Source organism: Pleurodeles waltl, chromosome 10 (assembly GCF_031143425.1).
Source record: "Pleurodeles waltl isolate 20211129_DDA chromosome 10, aPleWal1.hap1.20221129, whole genome shotgun sequence".
NCBI lineage: Eukaryota > Metazoa > Chordata > Amphibia > Caudata > Salamandridae > Pleurodeles > Pleurodeles waltl.
The window spans coordinates 492,741,233-492,764,523 of NC_090449.1; the positions used below are offsets into that span (position 1 = coordinate 492,741,233).

Sequence of the window (23,291 nt, forward strand, 5' to 3'; positions counted from 1 at the left end):
AGGCTAGAACTAAGTCTAAAATCATTATTATCACTTCATTACAGAAGCACAGTGAACTACTTCTGTAACTGTGCAAGATCTGATCCATCATCACTGAAATACATTTTTAATCGATCAGGAAACAAGGGAAACTACATACAAGGATTTAGAGTTGCATTCTCTATTCTCTATCCTCAGTTGTAGGAAGATACAATCTACCTGAATTAGAGTTGCTGGCACTGTCAAATTGAACATCCCAGAAATGTCTATTCAGTGGAACTTTTAATGTTAGCCAGAAGAACTCTTAGTCCATGCCCAACTATATAACCATGTTAACTTAGTCTTCAACATTTTTGTCTTGCCGAGCCAAGAGTATCTTGCATAAAACTTGCCTGGGTAAGTCAAAATGAAATTCCCAAGGTTCAGATTATTTTATATTCCGATCTATGAATTTGAGGGGAAATAGAACCCAGTATTTAAAGATAAAACTTTGTGGACTCACATTCAAATCCCTTCTTCACGTTTGATGCATTTGCTCCAAACTCCTATATTTCAGAAGGAAGTTCTTGCGACCCATGTTTAACAAGGCAAAAGAAAGATCTACTGCGGAGGCTGTTAGATACTGTTTTAGTCTAAAGAAACATAGTGCAATATTGATTCCAACAAAAGTTTTAGATCAAGCATATAATGCATTATCTTCTTGATTTTAGCACCTGATTCTATACTTTAATGCAATTTCTCACAGCATCTATATTTAAGTAAATTGCTTTCATAATTGATCTTAAATTAAGGGTTTTGCACACTTTGCGTTTTTTTCAATGAATTATTCTTGTGTTTATGAAAATAAGCTTCTATAGTTTCTTAGAATGTTAACTAAACAAGTTTCCAGAGAATGGGACAATGTTAGAGATATTCTGGTAGTAGTCAATTACTGGTTGTTTGATATTGTGATAGAGTCTGTGACATTAGTAATGAAACAATGCTAAAGAAGTTTTTAAACTAGGCTTATAAAGGACCAATTTTGTGACTCATATTTTTAATGAACTTATTTCTGAATATATCCAGGTCTACTGTTTTTTTTAATTTCGATTTTAATATGTTATGGTTCTATAACTTATTGTTGACACTTGATATTTGTGCTGATTAAGGTGTTTTATATTTGTCATTATTGTAATCTTTGATTAATACGCTAAATCTATTATTATTAATACTTATTATGAAAATGTAAATTCTTCCTCTCAAGTAATTTTACAATCTCTCAAGAATAGAACAGGATTGTATTAAAAAAACAAGCATTTGCAATGCAATAGGTCTCAAATTTGTGATAGTTAGAGCTATTGTTGTAAATGACAATGTATTTTGCTTGTGTATTTTGGTTTGAAGTGTAATGGATGTATTCCAGGTGCCACAGCAACTCTCCTTGGCCTGCCGCTGCAGGAGAGAGGACACAACAAGGCCGCCACCTTGGGAGTGTTTTTGCACCATTCGCACAGACTGGCTTTGATACCCTAGAGATGCAACCCTTTCTAGTGTGCTTACCTAAACTGTCGTAGTTTGACTCTTGCTCTAGGCAAGACTGCTGGTTTGAGGATGACAGTACTTATGTTTGTAGGCGACTATGCCAATCCTACAACAAGCCACAACTGTTGTCCCAACCCTCCCGGCTCACAAGCAGCACCTCACCAAAAACCCCAACAGTAAAAGGTGATTTGTGGCAGCTTTTACGCATCGACTCAAGAGTGTGACATCTCAGGGAGTGTTGTGGTTAAACAGAGATTACCCCTTTCTCACATGAACAACATGTCTCGTTCAAACAAAGGCAATGAAGAAGATGCAGTAAGGTTTCAATAGGTTTTATTTTAAAAGAACTGCAATCTGCAATAGGTTGCATTGTCTGCAATGATTAGGATAATGAATAATGCAAGAAACAGAATGGTAAAGGTAAGAGTCATTAATACAAAGACCCCCACCATCCTGCAATGACATGAAATGACATGAGATGTGAAATATGTCCTAATACCCCAATAATGTAAACATGGATCTCTAACCTAGAAGAGAGCTAGGTGTGTTAAACCTAATCTGCCGATACCATGTCCATGAGAAGAGCCCCACAACCCTCGTTAACTTGGAATGAGGTCTCTAGCTCAGACTCTGTAGGGACACGAAGGCTGGGTCAGTGTAAAGGCAACATGCAGCATCGATAGCAGCAATAGCATCTGGTCAGAATCCCTCTGACTATCTGTCCAAATGAGGTGTGTTTATATAAATCTGCCCGGACCCCTGATGTGGGTCTGTTCCCAAACTATAGATAACAAGACATGCTTGGGGCGGTAATTTGTTCCCTCGAACACTAGATGCCAGGGATTATTTTTTTCTTCCCTATTTTTGCTGTTTTTTGTTTGGGAGCGGCCCCTTGGGCAAGGGTCGCTCCAATTTGGGGGCCATGTTTATTGTGGCCTTTTCTGCCCCCCTTGGAATCAGATCGGCCTAATATTTTTAGGCTGATCTGCCCCCAAAGGGGCAGAAACCACTAGACGCCAGGGATTTTTTTATATGTTTATTTATGTGGGGGGCATTGAACTGTTGGCCATTTCTGACCCCATTGGGGGCAGATGGGCCTAGTTTTTTTAGGCCCATACTTAGACACTAGGGATAGTGTGTGTTAGTGGATGGGGGTGGCCCCTTGGGCAAGGGTCACCCCCTTTTGGGGGCACGTGTACCAAGGCCATTTCTGCCCCCCTTGGGGGCAGATGGGTCTATTTCTTTTAGGCCCATTGTCCCCAAGGGGGCAGAAGCCACGTAGGCACCAGGGATAGTGTGTGTGTGATTTTTTTTTGTTTGGGTGGTGGCCCCTTGGGCAAGGGTCGCTCCCTGTGGGGACACACTACTAAAGGTATTTTCTGCCCTCCTTGGGGCAGATAGGACTATTTTTTAGTAGGCCCATCTGCCCCTTTGGCAGAATCCACTTAGGCACCAACTTCTAAATGCTTGATGGTGGGATGTTTAGTCAACTGACAAAGTATTTGCATTTGTGATAATTTGTTTCCTCCTTTTTGTTCTAGTTCAAAGCTTTTGCTTTCTTTGCTGTGGCTCCTTGCAATTTTGGCGGTGGTTGACCGGCGGTTTGCATAGTTGCATGTTTTAGGTAAGTAAAATCAAATTATTCCAAAGGAGTATTGTTGAGATGTATGAATGACATGTTTGTAGGAGGTGTACTAAATGCAGGTTTGTGTGAAATTGCCCTTAGATTTTTGCACAATATTTGTGTTGTCTTATTTCTAATTTGCTTTTCTTTCTTTCTTTTTAGTGGGATATTATTGGTGATTGCTGTGTCTGTGCAGAGTAGTTGCTGGTGATTCAAGCTTTTTCAGGCAAGTGAGGGGTATAGTTTTTGAGTTTATAACTCTTACTAATAAAGCTACACTTTATTATTTATCTTACACAATGCTGGTTGTTGGTGGTGCATTTGTCCAGTTAATTTTTGTAGGAAAGATCATGGCTAGCCGCAGGATGACCGCTCAGCAGGTGGTTGGTATGCTTTTTGAGTCATTGTCAGATCATGATTATGAGACGGACTCTGCATCTGAGGCAGAGGAGGAAGTGAGAGATTCTGGCAGTGCAGTTTCTGTCGCAGAGGAATCTTCTGATGAGGAAGCCACACTCAGTGCAGATGAAGGGCCTGTTTTAGAGGAGGACAATGATGTGCCATTAGTGTAGCAACCTTGGGCTGAAAGGTTTCCCGTTAGAAGACCTGAACTCTGCGTTACCCCAAACATGGAGCAGCCAGAGTTGCCTACCTTTACTGGTCTCCCGGGGTGTAGAGTCAATACAGATAACTTTTTGCCTGTCAATTTATTTGAGTTGTTTGTGGATAATGTGTTTTTGGAAGAGATTGTTGAGCAGACTAATTTGTATGCGGAGCAGTATTTGAGGGACAACGCTGCTAGACTTAGGCCACACTCTAGAGCTACCCATTGAATTCCCACGAATTTGGAGGAGATGAAAAGGTTTTTGGGTTTGACTCTTTTGATGGGGTTGATACGGAAGCCGTCACTGGCTTCTTATTGGTCTACTAGTCCCTTGATGGCCACAGCTATATTTCCTGCAACCATGAGTCGTAATCGGTATTTGCTTCTTCTTAGGATGCTGCATTTTATTGACAATGCATTAGCCTTACCACAAGATCACCCTGATTCTGACCGTCTTTTTAAGATTAGGCCTCTCCTTGATCATTTTGTAGATCGGTTTTCAGAGGTCTATGTTCCAGGCAAAGAAATAGCTGTGGACGAGTCTTTGGTCCTCTTCAAGGGTCGTTTGGTTTTTAGGCAGTACATTCCTAGCAAGAGGGCATGATATGGAATTAAATTGTATATGCTGTCTGAAAGTAGTGCAGGATATGTGTATAATTTCCGTGTCTACACTGGTAGGGATTCCAGTATTGACCCCCCTGATTGTCTTCCCACTTTTGGAGTTACCGAGAAAATTGTGTGGGAACTTGGTGGACCACTGTTCAACAAAGGTCACCATTTGTATGTAGATAAACTTTACACTGGAGTGCAGTTGTTCAAGGAATTGTTCAGAGTGGACACTGTTGCTTGTGGCACAATTCATTGTAACCGGAAAGGCTATCCAAGGGAGCTTGTCTGTAAAAACATGAGAGGGGACAGTGCAGTGCCTTGTGGCATGATGAGGTTCTAGCTTTGAAATTTTCAGACAGGAGTGATGTCTACATGCTAAGTACCATCCTTGATGAGAGTACTTCCCCCGTGACTGTTTGGGGCCAGGTTGCTGAAGTGCGCAAACCTGTGTGCATTTTAGATTATAATAAGCACATGGGAGGTGTAGATAGAGTTGATCAAAGTTTGGAACCTTATGCTGCTATTCGTAAGTCTTACGTTTGGTATAAGAAGTTAGCAATTCACCTCTTCCACTTAGCAACTTTTAATGCTTTTATTGTGTTTAAGGATAGGTCTCCAGAGTCAAAGATGACATTTGTGAAATTTCAGGAGTCAGTGATAGAGAGCCTTATTGTTGTGGAACAGGCCAGAGGTCCTAGAGAAGCAGTGGTGGAGGATGTGGCTAGATTGAAAGATCGCCACTTTGCTGAGCACATTCCTCCCACACCCAGAAAAGACTTTTCAGCTAAGAAATGTAGAGTGTGTTTTCGAAGAGGTGTCTGGAGGGAGACTCAAATGTACTGCCCAGATTGTCCTTCAAAGCCTGGGCTGTGTGTGGGTGGTTGTTTTAAGAATTACCACACCCAGAAGAATTACTGGGAACAACCATGAGTGTAAACTGCCTGTTTTGTATTTTCATGTGTTCAGTTTCATGGTTGGCATTTCTGTCATGTACTTAGTTAGAGCTTTTGTGCTTGTAGTTTTGTAATTATTTCTAATTTGTTAGTGATTTCTTTGTTTAAAAAAAAAAAGTTATGCCATTGTATGTGGAGTGGCGCTTGTCTGAGGGTGTACATAGTGTACATATTGACTTGCTGTTGGCTACTGCAACACACTGCCAGCCAAACACCAGTCCACACACTCCCATCAGCTGGTCTGATTGCTGTATCAGGCATGTGGGCGTATGTAAGTGATGGGCCCTTGAGTGGCGCTGTCTGTCAATGCAAGTGTTGTAATGTGCTGGGCCCGTGGCTGGTGGCGTGAATGGTCTTGTGCATGTCATGTATGAAAGGTGTGTGAATGGACTGTAAATCGGTTGGTGCCTTGCCGTGGCTTTACAGGTCACGAGCTGTGAGTCATTGGTTCCGTTTTTTGGCCTTTCAGTTATTAACAGTGCTTTTCATTTTTTTGAAATCTCTTGTTAATAAAATTTGTGCCAAATCCAACCAGAATGTGTGGTAAAAATGACAAAACCTGCTCTGCTGTAATCAGGCGTCCCAGAACACCTGTGACACGCTAGGTGCCTCGGTGGGACCCCGATGATGAAGCATGCCACCAACTGAGTTGGTGGGTAAGGGGTCTTTTTAACATAACCTAAGGCCATTTCTTTTCACAATTTTAGTGTTTGGAACATCACATAAGTATGTGGACACACCAAAATGATCTATTGCAAAACTACCTGTGTTAGGGGGTGGGGGGGCACCTATGGTTTTGGTCCTGGGTGCGGCCTTCATCTAGGGAAACCTAACAAACCCAGACATGTTTTAAAAATAGACACCCGAAGGAGTCCAAGGAGGTGTGGCTTGCCTGGATCCCCCATCATTTTCTTACCCAGACTCCTCGGCAAACCTCAAAATTTGCATAAAAAGTCATATTTTCCTCACTTTTCTGTGTAGGATTACCGCTGCCGCACAGATTTCCTACCACCCAGCGTTCCCCTCAGTCCCCCAAGTAAAATGATACCTCACTTGCATGGGACCACAAAGCAGAGTCAGCCTAAAAGATGTATAAAAGAAAAATATGTGCTTATCAACTCGCTGTGCTATCCCCACAATCTCTACAAGTTTTTGGCCTTTTTCTCTTGCAGGCACCTGGCCCACCTCCACAAGTGAGGTACCATTTTTATCAGGAGACTTGGGGGAGTGCTGGGTAGAAGGAAATTTGTGGCTCCTCTCAGATTCCAGAACTTTCTGTCACCGAAATGAGAGGAAAAAGTGTTTTTTTTGGCAAATTTTGAGGTTTGCAAAGGATTCTGGGTAACAGAACCTGGTCAGAGCCCCACAAGTCACCCCATCTTGGATTCCCCTAGGTGTCTAGTTTTCAAAAATGTGCTGGTTTGCTAGGTTTCCCCAGGTGCCGGCTGAGCTAGAGGCCAAAATCCCAGGTAGGCACTTTGTAAAAAACACCTCTGTTTTCTGTGAAAAAATGTGATGTGTCCACGTTGTGTTTTGGACCATTTCCTTTCGAGGGCGCTAGGCCTACCCACACAAGTGAGGTACCATTTTTATCGGGAGGCTTGGGGGAACGCTGGGTGGAGGGAAATTTGTGGCTCCTCTCAGATTCCAGAACTTTCTGTCACCGAAATGTGAGGAGAAAGTGGTTTCTCTTCCAGGGGATCCTCATCAAAGTCATAAACATTGAATATTCCCGCCCTTGTGCGGGGACCCCGGAGCATATATAAAATATATACACATTATACATGTGTAACAAACAGTCATGCAGGCTATCATGTTAAAAGCAGGCTAAAATGCTTTATTTCTATGAAGTTTTTTTTTTTTTTTTTTTTTTTTTTTAAATACTACAATAGAGCATAAATAAGTACCCAAGCTCCTAAAACTAGGCTTGGGGAAGTAAGCAGTAGCAAACTCTAGTGAAAAAATAGAGAAAACTGCATTGAAAAAACAATGAAGCATTCTTAGCCAATAGGTTAGCATGTAGGTTAACACAGGAGAACCATAAAAACTTTGGCACTGTGCCTTTAAGACCCTGAGCACCTCCAGTATCCCACCATGCCTCAGGGGTGAAGGAAAGGTGACAGTTGGTTCACAGTTAGGTCAGTTCTTTTTTCCGGCTTCTTCTGAGAGGATCCTGGAGCATTGAGCTCTCAGTTTTTCTGAGTTTTCCTCAGAAAAATTCTTTAAAAAAGCGTTTTTTCACTTTTCACTCGACAAGTAACATCTTTGTCTGAGCTAGGAAGGTTTTTTTCTGACAGAAAAATGCCTTCTCTTTTTGTCAAATGCCCTGCTTGTGGGAAGAAGAAGGCCCAGTCAGATCCCCACTCTCTGTGCATAGTGTGCCTGCCTCAGAGTCACTGCCCTGACACTTGTAAGTACTGTAAGAACATGTCTAGGAGGACTCTGAAAGACAGAGAGAAGATCCGACTTCATGGGCTTCAGGAGAGGAAAAGAACATCGTCCTCCTCACTCCCCAGGCATCCAGAAGGCCATTCTCAGGAGAGAATGGCCCGGTCGACGTCGACAGGTAGGAAAATACCTGTTTGTTCACCGTCGACGTCGTCGCTACCACCGTCCCACCGGCATAGATCGCCGTCGACGGCGACACACCCGACGTCGAAGGGAACGGCGTCGAGGGAACATCAGAGCAGGGGCAGGTCTCCGTCGACGGCAGCCCGCCGATCGACGTCGAGCCACCGCCGGCATGCCCGGTCGCCGCCAAAGGCTGTGCGCCCCCCGACGTCAGGACACACGACGTCGAGATCTCCACGACGGCACGGGAAACATCCGCCGTCAACCTCCCATCGCTCCACGTCGAGGCACACGACGGCGAGCAGGTCGAGGTCCAAGGAACGCCGTTCGACGTCAAGGCACTCAACGTCGAGGCAATCAACGTCGAGGCAGGACCAACCGACTGGGCGTCCTTCGACGTCGAAACAGCCATCGACGTCGACGCAGGTTTTACCTGTCCAACAGGGAGCAGAACATCGCCCCTCGCCAGACAAGGCTCAGTCTCCAGTGGTCTCCATACCGAGCGACTCTTCTCAGTCAAGAGCATCTCCTGGGCATGTCTCGCCCATCAACCTATCTCCGAGATGGCTGGAGAGCCTCAACAGACCAGCGGCCTCCCCAGATTCGCAATATTCGCGAATGTATTCACCCACTGCCTCCCCGCCAAGAACGCCATCGCCGACAGCCGGGGCAGAACGGGCTCGTTCAGCTCCTCGACAGCCGACCGCGAGGCCTAGGCGCTCGGCTACAGCGTCCCGCAGCAGATCTCGCTCTCAACGGAGATCCAGGTCGCGCTCAAGAAGATCACCCTCTTGGTCTTCATCAGGTTCTTCTGTCGGGCGTTACTCACCTACTCTTACAGATTCACCACCTGCTAGAGTCTCACCAGTGGATGACATAACCACTTTCAACGAGGTGTTGCTAAGAGGAGCACAGAAACTCAATATAGAGGTTCCAGAACCATCTACCTCCTCATCAATCATCTTTGAGACACTACAACAGAGATCAGCGTCGAAAAAGTTGCTGCCTCTAGTGCCTGGTTTGTTGCAGCCGACCATGGACACTTTTCTGGCCCCAGCCTCGCTTAAGTCTGCCCCGGCTCGGATTCTTAAAAAGTACAAGGCTCCAGAGCAAGACCCTTTATTCCTTAGGAAGGATGCGCCACCAGACTCAGTGATCATAGCTGCCGCCCGAAAGACCCACTCGGTGGCATCTTCATCCACGGTACCCCCGGATAAAGAGAGCAGGCATTTAGACTCTCTGGGAAGAAAGATGTGCGGGACAGCGGCTTCAGCAATGAAGGTCTCTAGTGCGTCTGCGCTCCTGGGCAGGTACGATCGTTCTCTGTGGGATTCCCTCAGTAGATTTACAGAAAAACTGCCCAGAGAAGACAGGCAAGATTTCCAAGAGATTCTACAGGAAGGATGCCTGGTATCTAACCAAGTTATCAGCGCGGCAGCGGATGGGGCGGATTTGGCGGCTCATGGGTACGCACATGGTATCTGTGCGAGGAGATCTTCCTGGCTGAGGCTCACTGGCTTGAAACAGGAGGCACAACAACGTATCCTGAATCTCCCATTTGCCGGGAATTCTCTATTCGGTGCCCATGCGGACGAAGAGATGGCCCGCATGAAGACCGAGGTGGATACCATGAAGGCGGTAGGCCTCGAAAGAAGGAAAGATTTCAGGCGGAGGTACAGACCGTACGATAGACGCCCTTTCCAACAGAGGGTTCAAACCCCTCATTGGTCGCAAAGGTCTCAGCAACGACAGGGACGCCCTCTGTTTCAGCGAAGAAACACAAGGGAGCGAGGGTCAAGTAGACCTCAACAGTCCACTCCAAAAGCACCCACTAAGCAATGAAGTCTCGCTTCCCTCGACACTGTACACCACTCCGGTGGGGGGAAGTATTATTGCTCATCTTCACGAGTGGCACTCTATCACAAGAGACAAATGGGTGCTCAATATTGTCGAACATGGCTATTCTCTCCTTTTCAAGCAGCCTCCACCACACTTGCCACCAACCAAACACAATCCGGCTCATCTCACCTTGCTACGCAAGGAGGCTCTCGCCCTCCTAAGAAAGAATGCCATAGAAAGGGTTCCACCTGCCCACAGAGGAAAGGGGGTCTACTCCCGTTACTTTCTAGTAGCAAAGAAGGGTCAAGAGGGCGTTTTCAGGCCAATCCTGGATCTAAGACTGCTGAACAAATACATAAGAAAGCAGAAGTTCAGAATGCTAGCGCTTCACCAAATTTTCCCTCAACTGCATCAGGGAGACTGGATGTGCTCCATCGACCTGCAGGATGCGTATTTCCACATCCCAATAGCTCCAAAGCATCGAAAATTCCTGCGCTTTCGAGTAGCGTTACAGCATTACCAGTTCAGGGTTCTACCCTTTGGCCTGAAATCTGCTCCAAGAGTTTTCTCGAAATGTATGGCAGTGGTGGCGGCGCATCTACGAAGACAAAGGATATACATATATCCATACCTAGACGACTGGCTACTAAAGGCTTCTTCTCCGGAGCAGGCGAGAAGCCATCGGGACATTGTACTAGGAGTTTGCGAAGCTCTAGGTCTTCAGGTCAATTACCAGAAGTCAACCTTGACTCCAACGCAGAGTCTTCACTACCTAGGAGCTATCATAAACACAGAACTACAAAAAGTGTGTCCTTCGGAGGAACGACTGTCCTCAATAAACATGAAGTGCCAGGACCTGTTGAGAGCCAGCGCACCTACGGCACGTCAGGTGACATCACTTCTGGGCTCCATGGCATCGTGCATCTTTATTGTCCCAAATGCCAGACTCCACATGAGACCCCTCCAAGAGGCATTGGAGGCCAATTGGAGCCAAAGAACAGGTCGCTGGGAAGACACAATGCGGCTACCGGAGGTAGCACTGCAGTCATTGAGATGGTGGATGCACAGACCTCACCTGTCAGTGGGCGCTCCGTTTCACCAGGTACTTCCATCCGACACTCTGGTAACGGATGCGTCTCTTCAGGGATGGGGGGCTCATCTGGGTCCTTTTCAAGCGCAGGGTCTGTGGTCAGACAAGGAGAAGCAGTACCACATCAATCTGCTAGAACTCAGAGCGGTCCATCTGGCTCTCAAGTCTTTCACACCGCTAATTCAGGGGAAAACTCTATTGATACAGACGGACAATACAACCACGATGTATTACTTGAACAAACAAGGGGGAACGAGATCCCTACCCCTTTCACGAGAGTCCCAAGCGATATGGCATTGGCTCCTGGCCAGAGGAATGTCAATCACAGCAGTTCACCTGCCAGGTCAGCAGAACGTAGAAGCAGACTTTCTAAGCAGACACCTGGAGGACGTTCACGATTGGGTCCTGCACGACGAAGTCGCAGAATACATCTTCGCGCAATGGGGTCGGCCTCAACTGGACCTCTTCGCAGACGATGTAAACAGGAAATGCCCAGACTTCGCATCCAGGTTCTACCGTCCAGGATCTCGAGGGAATGCCCTGTTGATCGACTGGTCAGGGACATTTCTTTACGCTTTTCCTCCGATTCCCCTCATTCCGGCAGTGATCAGCAAACTTTACGGATCCAGGACCAGAATGATTCTTATAGCGCCACAATGGCCTCGACAATTCTGGTACACGGATCTCCTCAACCTGTCGGAAAAACCTCACAGGAGGCTGCCGTGCAGACCGGATCTTCTGAGCAGAATGGAGGGCAGGATTCTGCATCCCAACCTACCCTCTCTGAGCTTAACAGCATGGCTCCTGAATTCCTGCAGTATGGGCACCTAGGACTCTCGCAGGAGTGCATGAACATCTTGAAAGAGTCCAAACGGCCTTCCACGCGGCGTTCCTACGCTTTTAAGTGGAAGAGATTCTACATATGGTGCTGTCAGCAAGGCCATAATCCCATACGGGCGCAGGAGGACGTCATACTGTCCTATTTGCTTCACCTAGCGAAATCCGGTCTGCAGGTATCATCTATTAAGGTACATTTGTCTGCTATTACTGCCTATCGCAAGTCACCTTCTCAGGAATCCTTCTTTACGAAACCTGTAGTCAAGGATTTCTTAGAAGGTTTGAAGAAAGTTTTTCCGCCAATTCGGAGGCCTTCTCCTCTGTGGGAACTGAACATAGTCCTAGCAAAACTTATGGGCCCTCCTTTCGAGCCTATCCATAAGGCCTCCTTACAACACCTTACGTGGAAAACGGCTTTTCTGGTGGCCATTACTTCAGCGAGGAGGGTCAGTGAGATCCAGGCCTTGTCTGCAAAAGAACCGTACACGGTTTTTCATGACAATAGAGTAGTTCTGCGAACTCACCCATCTTTCCTTCCGAAGGTGGTGTCAGAATTCCATATTAATCAGACCATAACTTTACCGACGTTCTTTCCCAATCCGGAAACTCCGGCTGAGAAAGCATTGCACTCATTAGACTTGAAAAGAGTGCTGAAATTTTATCTGGACAAGACAAAATCGATTAGACACTCTAACCGCTTGTTTGTGAACTATGGTCATTTAAGGACAGGAGAAGCAGCATCTAAGCGAACAATATCAAGATGGATAGTCTCTTGTATTGTTAATACTTACCAGCTAGCTAATAGACAATTGCTAGCGCGGCCTAGAGCGCATTCCACAAGGGGAAAAGCGGCTACAGCTGCTCTCCTTAACAATGTTCCTATATCTGAGATTTGTAAGGCTGCTACATGGAAGTCTGTCCATACTTTTACAAGGCATTATTGTTTAGACTCAGATGCAAGAGCGGATGCCCAAGTGGGGCAGGCCTCTCTAAGGAATTTATTTGCGTAAGACATGTCTATTCCTGCACTTCTATCGGACAGTCCGCTGGGTTTAGGGATGGGCTTGCTAATCTATTCAATGTTTATGACTATTGATGAGGATCCCCTGGAAGAGAAGGATAAGTTACTTACCTGTAAATCCTAGTTCTCTTCCAGGGGTATCCTCATCAAAGTCATAAACAACCCACCCTCCTCCCCGGACACACGTCTACTGGAAGTGCAGGACAGACAGTATTTTGATTCAATTATACAAATTGTCACCGTAAAAAGAACTGACCTAACTGTGAACCAACTGTCACCTTTCCTTCACCCCTGAGGCATGGTGGGATACTGGAGGTGCTCAGGGTCTTAAAGGCACAGTGCCAAAGTTTTTATGGTTCTCCTGTGTTAACCTACATGCAGCCTATTGGCTAAGAATGCTTCATTGTTTTTTCAATGCAGTTTTCTCTATTTTTTCACTAGAGTTTGCTACTGCTTACTTCCCCAAGCCTAGTTTTAGGAGCTTGGGTACTTATTTATGCTCTATTGTAGTATTTAAAAAAAAAAAAAAAAAAAAAAAAAAACTTCATAGAAATAAAGCATTTTAGCCTGTTTTTAACATGATAGCCTGCATGACTGTTTGTTACACATGTATAATGTGTATATATTTTATATATGCTCCGGGGTCCCCGCACAAGGGCGGGAATATTCAATGTTTATGACTTTGATGAGGATACCCCTGGAAGAGAACTAGGATTTACAGGTAAGTAACTTATCCTTTTTTGCCATATTTTGAGGTTTGCAAATGATTCTGGGTAACAGAACGTGGTGAGAGTCCCACAAGTCACCCCATATTAGATTCCCCTAGATGTCTAGTTTTAGAAAATGCACAGGTCTGGTAGGTTTCTTTAGGTTCCGGCTGAGCTAGAGGCCAAAATCCACAGCTAGGCACTTTGCAAAAAACAGCACTGTTTTCTTTGGGAAAATGGGATCTGTCCATGTTGTGTTTTGGGGCATTTCATGTGTTGGGCACTAGGCCTACCCACACAGGTGAGGTACCATTTTTATTGGGAGATTTCGTGGAACACTGGTTGGAAGGAAATTTGTGGCTCCTCTCAGATTCCAGAACTTTCTGTCACCGAAATGAGAGGGAAAAGTGTTTTTTTGGCAAATTATGAGGTTTGCAAAGGATTCTGGGTAACAGAACCTGGTCAGAGCCCCACAAGTCACCCCATCTTGGATTCCCCTAGATGTCTAGTTTTAAAAAATGCTCTGGTTTGCTAGGTTTCCCCAGGTGCCGGCTGAGCTAGAGGCCAAAATCCACAGGTAGGCACTTTGTAAAAAACATCTCTGTGTTCTTTGGAAAAATGTGATGTGTCCACGTTGTGTTTTGAGCCATTTCCTTTAGTGGGCGCTAGGCCTATCCACACAAGTGAGGTACCATTTGTATTGGGAGACGTGGGGGAACACAGAATAGCAAAACAAGTGTTATTGCCCCTTGTCTTTCTCTAAATTTTTTCCTTCCAAATGTAAGGCAGTGTGTAAAAAAGACGTCTATTTGAGAAATGCCCTGTAATTCACATCCTAGTAGTGGCACCCCGAAATTCAGAGATGTGCAAAGAACCACTGCTTCTCAACACCTTATCTTGTGGCCATTTTGGAAATACAAAGGTTTTCTTGATACCTATTTTTCATTTTTATATTTCAGCAAATGAATTGCTGTATACCTGATATAGAATAAAAACCAATTGCAAGGTGCAGCTCATTTATTGGCTCTGGGTACCTAGGGTTCTTGATGAACCTACAAGCCCTATATATCCCCGCAACCAGAAGAGTCCAGCTGACGTAACGGTATATTGCTTTCAAAAATCTGACATTGCAGGAAAAAGTTACAGAGTAAAACATGGAGAAAAATGGCTGTTTTTTTTCACCTCAATTTCAATATCTTTTTTATTTCAGCTGTTATTTTCTGTAGGAAACACTTGTAGGATCTACACAAATGACCCCTTGCTGAATTCAGAATTTTGTCTACTTTTCAGAAATGTTTAGCTTTCTGTGATCCAGCATTGGTGTCTCACCCATTTTGTTCACTAACTGGAAGGAGGCTGAAAGCACAAAAAAGAGTAAGAATGGGGTATGTCCCAGTAAAATGTCAAAATTGTATTGAAAAATTGGGTTTTCCAATTCAAGTCTTCCTGTTCCTGAAAGCTGGGAAGATGGTGATCTTGCCACCGCAAACCCTTTGTTGATGCTATTTTCAGGGAAAAAACCACGAGCCGCCTTCTGCCGCCCTTTTTTCCCATTTAAAAAAGAAAAAAAAAAATCACTGTATTTTGGCTAATTTCTTGGTCTACTTCAGGGGAACCCACAAAGTCTGGGGACCTCTAGAATCCCTAGGATGTTGGAAAAAAAGGAAGTAAATTTGGCGTGGGTAGTTTATGTGACCAAAAAGTTATGATGGTCCAAGCGCAAACTGCCCCAAATAGCCAAAAAAAAGGCTCGCCAGAGGAGGGGAAAAGGCCTGGCAGCGAAGGAGTTAAAACAAACTAGGATTCACTACAAAACTTTTATAGCACCAAACAAGCCACAAAAAGGTACCTTCATGGCACTTAACTCAGAGGATGAGGCGGTCAAAAGAGTTAGGCACCAAGAAAAGGGGCAGCCATATATTTCTGTGCGTTACACTATTAAAGGAATTATTCCTCTACGTTGGCAATACCAGCCTAACTTTAAAAACATTGACTATATACAAAGAGAATAACAGAAGACACAGCTTAACTGAACAGGAGGCTTCAAATGTGTGCAGATTGGTGAAACAGAGCTCCAGGGGTAGATGGGCCAAAGGATAGGTTTCAGAGGTGCGACATCTGTGACCTTGGGTCAATGTTTTGAATACAAATACAGAAGGGCTTGTACTCTGTATTCATTTAAAGCACTGCCTTGGGTTAATAGTCTCACAACAGCCCCTTGGCTCAGGACTGGACTCAGTAGAACAGATACATGTACCTTAATCTCCTGGGCCTTTTCGGTGCATAATTTTGTACACTGGCTGATGGTTTTGAAGTGAGAATTATCTCTGTTGTGGTGACTACTCACAATTTGAAGTCTTGTCCTTGCCAACTGGTCCACTCAAAGTACAGCAGGAAGCCTGGGTTTGGAGGATAGAGTGTTTTTTCGCCTAGGACAGTGGTGCCCAGTGAGGCTCCTACAGGGCTGGTTCATTGGCATTTTTTCAGGCTATGAAAGGAATTCAAATGTATGTTTTCTTAGGAATCCAAGGTCGATCCAGAACCATGTCAGAGTGTCTTGATACCCACATCAGATAAATTATGTAAAAATAATTTAAATAGAACTTATTTTCATAGTGGTTACCCTGCAAGCCTGGCATAGATTCTGCCTTCCCAGTCCTTCAATGGGCATGCGTGATCTGTAACGACATGCAATAAAGTGTTCTAATAACCTCAACATATAACTATAACATGGATATAGCACATAAGAACCACAACATTAAAATGAAATAAAGCTGCTGTGCAGTGCACTGCTTCCTGTGTCACCTCATGTTCTATAAATAGGCCACTCACTCTATCAGCTCTATCAGCTCGTGATGTCACCGACGTATTTCTTCTCTGAGCGAGGAGAATGACGACAGATGCCCAAAGCAAGCATTCCCAGCAAGTAGAAAGATCCAGTGTTCAAAATATTTGAAAATAAAGTACTTTAGGCCCATATGAATTAGGAAGTGAAAAGTTCCCCAGCCCGACGATGCTATGAAGCAGCCTTGGCTTTGCAGCCCGTGCCGTAGATGACGGTTTCAGAATGCAAAGACATGCAACTAGCAAATTAGGCCAAGCATCTGTGTACAGAAGCAAAGACTGTCTGACCACAAATCACTGGCTTAGTTTGAAATGGCAAATTGGAATTCCAGAAGCAAAACAGTAACATAAATATTCACAAGGAGGAGGGGGCACTGGGTTGCCCTTGTTTGTGTGTTTTTTTCAGACACAAGGGGCCACATTCACTAAAAAAGCCTACAGTCTTAAATGTACTCCTACATGAAGGAGAGATTTTCGATTCTGATTTTGGAATTCTCTAATAATTCCAGAAGTAATCCTGGGAGCATGCTCACAACTTTTCGGAAGTACTCACAATTGTAAGCTGCTGCACATACATATCTACTGTTGGAAAACAATTTCATAAGAGAAAAAAATGATTACATTTACATTTTCTCACTTTTCCCCCATTTTCTACCTGGAGAAGCCTCATCTCCTACAACTACACAAATTTTAGGGATGTTTCCCACCATCCTGTTACTGAGAAATGATTTACTCCTTTCTGTAACAACAGTAAGGCCCTCATTATGAACTTGGTGGCAATCACCGCCGACCGCCATGGCAACAGAGAACAGAAGACCTCCAGTGGCGGAAGACTGGACACCGCCGAACTATGATGCCAAAAAGTCAAACCTCCAAAAATTCTGCAACTTCCACCCACCGCCAGGGCCCACGACTGAATGTTTGATTTGCTCTGCATTCCGTCCATCATTTGTTCTTTTTGCATACGACTGCAGAAAGGCAGTACACCCACCCCGCCATGCAGACAAATCCTCCGCCCATCAAATAATGAAGCACAAATCAGCGTGGCTAAGTGGAAGCCGAACGGCCATTGGCAGTACGGACCGCCACGGCCAGCAATGGGACCCACCAACAACAAATGTACACATTGGCAACTTTGAAACCCACACACCTGCCACACATCCACAACACTATAAAACACACATAACACACCCCACAATCCTTTGCATCGCCAATAGCACAACTGAGATTGACAACACCACACGCATACACTGAAAACAACATAACACAAATCACACGCACAAATACACCACGAAAACACATACAAACCCCAAACACCTATATAAGCCACACACATAACCACATGACAGCACCCTCACGAATACACCCACAAAACACCACCCACAACACACACCATGGCACCCCCTAAGCACCCCTGCTTCATAGATAGGGAGCTAAGGACCATGGTGGACGAAATACTCAGGGTTGAGCCACAACTAATCGGGGCACAGGTGCAGCAGACATCCGTGGCCAGGAAGATGGAGCTATGGCAGATGATTGTCAACAAGGTCAACGCAGTGAGAAACCATCCACACACAAGGGATGAGATCCAGAAGAGATGGAACAACCTGCACGGGAAGGATCGGTCAATGGCATCCAGGTACAACATCACCATACAAAAGACTGGTGGAGGTCCCCCACCTACACCCCCGGATTACACCGACTTGGACGAAAAGGTCCTGGCTTTCCCACACCCAGAGGGCCTCACTGGACTCACTGGAGGACTGGACTCGGTAAGTCAACTACAATACTTTAACAGTCACCCCACCTATAATGCATGTATCACCCCACCCCTCTCACTACCACCAGGACCCCATCCCCAGCCAGTCCACAACACCCACACCCAACTACCCTGCATGCCCACAATACCACAAAGAGACCTCCATCCTGCCCCCTGTGCACAGTGACCTACCCCTGCATGGATTCCCAGTGGCACTACAGCACCCACAATGCACCTCTAACCCCCACATAAAATGCAAACGAAGGGACCTTGCATGCCACGACAGCGGAATATAAGCACAAAATAGGGCAGAGCTGTGCATAAATTGCCAAAAAGGTACCTGACACCCACATGTCCATTCCCCCCCCCACAGGCACCACCACCCATGCCACCCGGACAGAAACGCCAAGGAGTGCCTGCGCCCTTCACGGAGACAGAGGCCCCACTCAGGAAAGTGGAGAGGGGTGTATGGAAATTCAGGAATACCTTGGCCCGTCACACAGACCTGGACTGTCACCCTCCAGCAGCACAGCCCAGGATACCACTGACAGCCCTACCACCCAGCCACAATCATCAGCTGTGGCCAAACGACCCAACACCAGTGTTTCCTGGCCACAGACTGGCAGCCAACATGTACAGAGGCCACAGTCTCCCTCCACCCACCAACAGGCAGGATGATGAAGGGCCCAGTGCAAGTGGGACTGCAGACCTGTGCAGGGGACACAGGAACAGGGGGCTAGGGCCAGTGGGAGGACATCAGTGGCCCAGGGGGATAGCCAAAGGATGGATGCAGCAGCCCAGGAGGTGATATCTGAGGTCCTGGGCGCATACTACCATACCCAGGACAGGATGGCCCAGATTCTGGCCACCTTGGAGCAGAATCAGAGGCTGCAGATAGCACACCACCAGTAGGCCATGGAGCAATGGAAACAGCTCAATGTCATCATGGCCACCATTGCAGCGGTACTGCAGCACCAGTACCACAGCCAGTCTGAGACCGCACCCACCTGCAAGCCCCTACCACTAGCCAGGACACTGCCCTGCATCTACATCTGCAGCATCTACTGGACTGGTGGCACTGCCAGAGGACACCCAGGAAACCAGCAACCCCTACCCCTGCATCCCAGCTCCAGTCATGCAAACGTGCCCTCAGACCCAGACATGACACTGAAACACCAGCCAAGACCAAGACCACCGCTAGGAAGCCACTCTGCCCTGAACTGTCTTCCTTGTGTGCAACTGTGCTCCATTGTTGACTTGCAACTGCCATCACACTATCTACCAATGGCCACATGGAACAAAACCCAGTACTACCAACAGCTGAGCATATGTACCTCAGTATATATTTGCACCATGTGCCTACTTCCTATCACTGTTCTACGAAATATGTATATTTTGTCACTTAATAAAAACACCTATGCACTCAAATCGTATGTTACTCGTCAATATGAGATATCAATTGTGAGTGTGTATGCATTAGCCAGTCAATTTCATAATCATACCTTTATTGCAGGAGGGGATCCAACAAACTGTAGTGTCTGAAGTATGTCACACTGTACCTACTATTGTGTTCCCTGGCACATGCCACTTCAGTCATCAGTTAACAGTGTCAATGACTATAGACACCGCATTACCAATTACATGAGCCAGATTGAAACTGTGCAGTGAAGACATCAGCATCAGTGAACAGTACCTCATAGTCACTGGAAATATAGGCGGATCAGCTGGTTCCTGGAGTTGAGATCTTCCCACTCTTCTTTCTCATCTTCACTCTCATCCCCTCTCTGAGGTTGCTGAGCTGGTTGGACAGCAAGGGGGATAGCTTTCCTCACAGCCAAGGTGTGCAGCATGCCACCACTATCTTACACACCTTGTCAGGGACATATTATAGGGATCCTCCAGAGAGATGGAGGCAACAAAATCTAACATATAGTGCACTCAATCACCCTCCAAGTACATCCATGGGCCTCATTATAATTCCTCTTGGCATCTGTCCGGGGATTCCTTACAGGTGTCAGAAGCCATTGCAAGTTGGGGTAGCCAGAATCACCTGCAAAAGTGGGTGAAACAGTACCTTAAGAATCTGACTTTACATGCATATTGGCTGGCTGGCAGATATGTACAGATCCAGTGTCATACACACTCACCTGTGAGCCAACCTCTGTCCCCTTGTATTTGTCCCATCAAGTGTGGTACATTGCTGTTTCTCAGAACAAATGAATCATGGACTGAGCCTGGGAACCTGGCATTGACATGAGAAATGTACTGGTCAGCAGTACACACCAATTGTATATTCATGGAGTAATAGTTCTTTTGATTCCTGTACACCTGTTCATTCACTCTTAGGGGTATGAGAGCTATGTGGGTTCCATCAATGGCACCAATCACATGTGGGATGTTGGCAAAGGCATAAAATCCAGATTTGATGGCAGGAAGTTCAGCCCTTTAGGGAAATTGGACATATGTTTGCAGGTGTTTGACGAAGGCATCCAGGAATTTTGACAGGATGAGGCTGAACATTGGCTGTGAAACCCCTGCACCCATGCCCACTGTCACTTGAAATGAGCCTGTAGCCAAATAATGGAGTACAGATAGCACTTGCACAGTTGTAGGGATGGCATGCTGGTTCCAATTAGCCGGTTTCAGTACAGGATCCATTAATGCACAGAGGTCATGGATTGTAGCTCTATTGAGTCTGTAGGTTACAATGATGTGACGTCCCTCCATAGTTTCCTAATCAACCAGAGGTTTGTAAACAGATGGGGCCCTCCCTCGCCACATGGGTCTGTAACTATGGGGGACGAAAGAACACATATTGGGCCATATGTACAAAAGCATTTTCCCATTGACACAGAATGGGTAAAACCCTTTGATACATCTGGCCCATTGAGTGTAAACACACACCTGCATCACATTATGTCACTGTATCTTTATAAGTGTGACACGTAGGTAACACACACCGTCAGGCATATGTATGCTGAGTCAACTCTGTTATAATGGCATCCCAGTGTGGACACAATTCCAAAGATGGGTGCATGTGAGGATCCTAAACTCATGTCAGCAAGCGACTAACGTCAGAGATTTGGAGGCCATGGATGAGGTCCCTGGCAAAGCTATGGTGACATGGTGGTAGCAAAATGGCAGCCTTCTACCATCCAGGTATGAGGGAGTAGAAGTGACTTCATTCCGCTGGCGTTATTCATCATGGTGGAAGGCGGTGTTCACCGGCGTACATACCATCATTGGATGACATGGTTGTCAATGGAGAACCTGGGCCAATCATGGTCACCACCGGCTGTGACGGAGCACACCGCTGCGGTACCTACGCCATGTCGTCATACCCTTGACACTTGACTCCTGATTCCCGTGCAGGGAAGAACTCCACTGCGTGTGCTGCTGTGTCCTGACTCTGGTCCCTGAGATGGCACGAGTCACAGGGGAACGGGCCCCGGCCTTCACCGCAGAGGAGCTGGAGAAGCTGGTGGATGGGGTCCTACCCCTGTATGCCAAGTTGTATGTGCGACCAGAGTTGCATGTGAGTTCTCGTCTGTCATCCTTAGATGTGTGTGATTGTGGCGGATGCCTATGTGCATATGGGTTCTATTTGTGACTGCCCAGCCATAGACTGTCTGGCATATACTGTATGTGAGTTGATAACATGGCTTTCAACAATGGCCGTTCCATAGGGAACGACATGTCATCTGTATTTGGTGCACACATACTGATGTTTTTTTCTTTGCTCTGTGTGTCCCATACAGGTCAGTGCCCATCAAAAGAAAGGCCTGGGGCAAGCTATCGCCAAGGAGGTGCGGACCCTGGGGGTCTACAACTGGCGGAGCACCCACTGCAGGAAGCGGTGGGAGGACCTGAGGCGCTGGGCCAGGAAGACTGGAGAGGCCCAGCTGTGAAAGGCCTCCCAACAAGGAAGGGGTGCCCGTCGGACCTTGACCCCCCCTAATGGCCCGCATTCTGGTGGTGGCCTATCTGGATTTAAATGGGCGCTTGAAGGCAGTACAGCAGCCACAAGGGGGTGACTACCAACACTGTTGTTATACTGCTTTGATAGGTGGATGTTGGTGCTGTGGTATGTATGCTTTCTAGTGCCAGGCACTTGGACAGTTGTGTTCCTGCATTCCTGCCCCCTCAAAGTCCCTGTAATGGTGTGAGGGCAAGTTTGGGCGGTCCCAATAGTCCCATGGTGGGGTCCCCTTTCTGTCATCTGGTATGCTTTGTGGCCTCATTCACTAGTAAGTGGATTGGCTGGGCATGGTCTCCCATGGCTGTACTCCAAACAGTTTATTAGGTCGGTGTTTCCTGTGGGTAATGTTGTGTATTCTGGGGTAATGGCCACTAGTCAGGGGCACAGTCATAACGTATGTTGTAGGTGGTGCGTGTAGGTGTGTGACCTGGACGGGAGTGTGTGTGAGCCAGAGATGTACATATAATTAGGTTTTTACAAAGTTTTCCCATGTTTTGTCTCTCTACCCCTGTGCTCTTGTGTCCTTTGTGTACATCAGGTTCATCTGGCGAGGGAGCAGTGGCACCGGCAAGTGGGGATGCAGCAGCCCACGGTTCCAAGGAGGTAGGGTCGACGGACACCAAGGGGACCAATGTGTTGGAGGGTGAGGGGAGGACCACGGGGAGGCAACTACCACTGGAGGTGGTGACTCTGATACCTCCTCATATGGGAGCTCCCTGGTGGTGGTGGACCCTACTGGGCACACCCATTCTATACCATCTTCCACCACCCCATGCCATCACTGCCCTCCCAGTTGCTCTCCACCCAGTTTAGAGCCCTTGTCTAAATTTTGTGACTTCTTCCTGCAACCCATTGTTCAGAGAACATCTACATTATTGAAGGACACAAAAGACACTTTGGTTTTATTGAATGACATCAATGAGTCAGGTGCTACAGATATACTGATATGTCTAGATGTAGAGGCGCTCTATGCTAATATTCCGCAAGAGGCTACACTCGCCGCTGTAGAGGAAATACTCCTAGCTGACACTTGGACTTACAACACCCCAGTGAGCTTTATTATGCAATGTGCAGGTGTGGCCCTTCAAGAGAACTTTTTTCAATTTGAGAAAAGTCTCTTTCATCAGATACAAGGTACATCTATGGGGAGCACTTTTGCGCCTAGCCTGGCTTGCCTGTATATGTTTACCTTTGAGCAACGCCACATCTTGACTCCTGACCAGCCATTCTTTTCTAACATTAAACTATGGCGCCGGTATGTAGATGACATCCTGGTAATTTGGAGGGGCGAGATGGATCGTGCCATAGCCTTTACCCAGTGGGTTAATACTTTGGATACCCATCTAAGTTTCAG

The 23,291-nt window shown here is 46.2% G+C and overlaps 1 long non-coding RNA gene across 1 annotated transcript in view; it reads left to right on the forward strand.

The window, feature by feature from the left end:
* LOC138260783 (uncharacterized) overlaps positions 1–23,291 on the forward strand; it is a 176,934-nt gene that overhangs the window by 99,215 nt on the left and 54,428 nt on the right. The gene's annotated exons all lie outside the window — the stretch shown is intronic.